At 52.4% G+C, this 233-nt stretch overlaps 1 protein-coding gene across 1 annotated transcript in view; it reads left to right on the top strand.

Annotated features, from left to right (window-relative positions):
- CELA1 (chymotrypsin-like elastase family, member 1) overlaps positions 1 to 233 on the top strand; it is a 21812-nt gene that overhangs the window by 1152 nt on the left and 20427 nt on the right. The window lies entirely within an intron of this gene.

Here is a 233-nt window from a genome sequence, read left to right as displayed (position 1 = left end):
GTCGTGTCCGACTCTTTGCAACCCCATGGACTGCAGCATGCCAGGCCTCCCTGTCCATCACCAACTCCCAGAGTTCACCCAAACTCATGTCCAGTGAGTCGGTGATGCCATCCAACCATCTCATCCTCTGTCGTCCCGGGTCTTTTCAAATGAGTCAGCTCTCTGCATCAGGTGGCCAAATTATTGGAGTTTCAGCTTCAACATCAGTCCTTCCAATGAACACCCAGGACTGA

The sequence above is a fragment of the Bison bison genome, unplaced genomic scaffold, assembly GCF_000754665.1.
Source record: "Bison bison bison isolate TAMUID 2011002044 unplaced genomic scaffold, Bison_UMD1.0 scf7180017864383, whole genome shotgun sequence".
Lineage (NCBI taxonomy): Eukaryota > Metazoa > Chordata > Mammalia > Artiodactyla > Bovidae > Bison > Bison bison.
Note: the sequence above shows the minus strand (reverse complement) of the source record. Positions and strands in the feature narration are given on the sequence as shown.